Source organism: Elephantulus edwardii, unplaced genomic scaffold, assembly GCF_000299155.1.
Source record: "Elephantulus edwardii isolate Elephantulus edwardi_28Jun2011 unplaced genomic scaffold, EleEdw1.0 scaffold00037, whole genome shotgun sequence".
NCBI lineage: Eukaryota > Metazoa > Chordata > Mammalia > Macroscelidea > Macroscelididae > Elephantulus > Elephantulus edwardii.
In genome coordinates, this window is record NW_006399787.1 from 19,337,347 (window position 1) to 19,339,488 (window position 2,142).

Below are 2,142 nucleotides of genomic sequence, written 5' to 3' on the forward strand. Positions count from 1 at the left end.
CATGGACTGCTAGGAGAACATACAGGTTTGTCCTGGAGAAGGTGAAACTGGAATTCTCCTTGGAGTCAAGGATTCTGAAGCTTCAACTGACATACTCTGGGCATGTTGCGAGGAGGGACTGGTCCTTGGAGAGGGACATCATGTTTGGCAGAGTGGAGGGGCGGCGCAGGAGAGGAAGACCTTTGATGAGATGGATGAATTCTGTGACTGGAGCGGTGGGAATGAGTGCGTTTGAAATGGCTAGGTTGGCATAAGATAGAACGGTGTTTAGAGCTCTTGTACATTGGATTGCTATGAGTCGTAAACGACTCGATGGCACATAACAACAACAACAACAACATTGACAATGAATAAACCACAGATTGTATAAAAGTTTACTTGTCATTTTATCTCCAGCCTTACTTTTGTCACTAAATCTGTATTTTCCAACTATCAGTCCCGTTTTTGTTTCCAATATTTGCATTCCCATCTTCAGTTATTATTAATGCATCTTGATTGCATGTTTCAGACTCTGAAACTTGGTTGTTTTCGTTACGTCACGTCACGTCTATTACGACTCATAGCTAGTCTATGCACAGTAGCTCGGAGTCCTGCTCTATCCTGAGCCGATCTCACTGGCTCTGACAGTCTGTTCTTCACCTTTCCAAGCATGATGTCCCTCTCCAAGTATGATGCACATGCTCAGGGAGCTCTGATGGCCTAGCTGTAAGAAGTTGCACTGCAATTCCAAAGGCATGCATGCAGTTCAGATCCACTAGTTGCTCTGTGGGTAATCTGTTCCTGTGATTAACTGCCTGTAAAAACCCACTGCTGACTTACCATGAGTTGGTTCTGACTTGACGGTACGCAACAACAACAACAATATGCTTAAAGTATATGAAATGAAGCTTTATTATCTTTGTTTCTAAGAAGCACTCTGGCTGCAACTTCTCCAAGACATATTTGTTTGTTCTTTTGGCCGTCCATGGGATATTCAGCACTTTTCTCCAACACCACAGCTCAAAAACATCAATTCTTCTTTGGTCATTCTTATTCATTATTGTCCAACTCTCAGATGCATAGTAAGGGATTGAAAAGTGGCCTGAATTAGGCTGACCTTAGTTCTCAAACTGACAGCACTGCTTCTTAATACTTTTGAGATGTCCCTTGATTAGATCTGATATAATGTAAATTTCTCGATGATATCTGGTACAATCATTTCTCTGAAGATAACTTACAAATATAATCTCTTTCATGATGACATCTACTATGAGCAGGCAAGCAGCTGAAAAGGCATTTCTTCAAAGTTGTGGACTTGCGGATACCAAGTAAACCTCTTTTGCTTCTTTTCAATCTGGATTCTGCATCTGCTTTATACTTAAGGTTCTTTTGACATGAACCAGTGCCCTTCTTACTTGTATTAATCAGCCTCTGCAACTACCTGATTCATAAAAAGCCTGCATCCTGAGGTCTGGACTTGGGATTTGCCAGCCTCTACAAGCATGTGAGCCATTTCTTTAAGGTAAAACTCTTTATAAGTCAATACAAACTATACTGGTTTTGCTTCTCTACAGAACCTACCCTAAAACATGTGCAAAGCAAGATAAAGAAATAGATAAATAAATACATAAACAGACCATACAAAGACATATTATAATCAAATTTATAAAACTCTGATAAAATAAAGAGTAAAACAGGGTTATTTTATTGTGGACCAGTGGTAAATAATGCAGACTTCTGATCAGAAGAATTAAAGTCAGAAGACAATGGAATGCCATTTTTAACATACTTGGGGAAGTGGGGGAATCAACTAGAAGTCTCTATACAGTGAAATAATTCTTTAAAAATAAAATAGAAATTAAGATCTTGATACACTCAATAAAAGCTGATACCATTCATTGCTGGAAAAATCTGTATTAAAAATATTACAAAGGAAATTCTTTAGGTGTAAAGAAAAGAATACTTAAACACAAAAGAATAAAGAATATCAGAAATGATAGCTATATGCATGAATATTAAAGGTACAATTTCTTCACTAAAAACATTTTACATTTTCTTGTTTGTTTTCTTAGCAGTCCATGGTATATTCAATACTCTTCTCCAGCACCACAGCTCAAAGGCATCAATTTTTCTTCTATCCTCCTTGGTCATTGTCCAACTCTC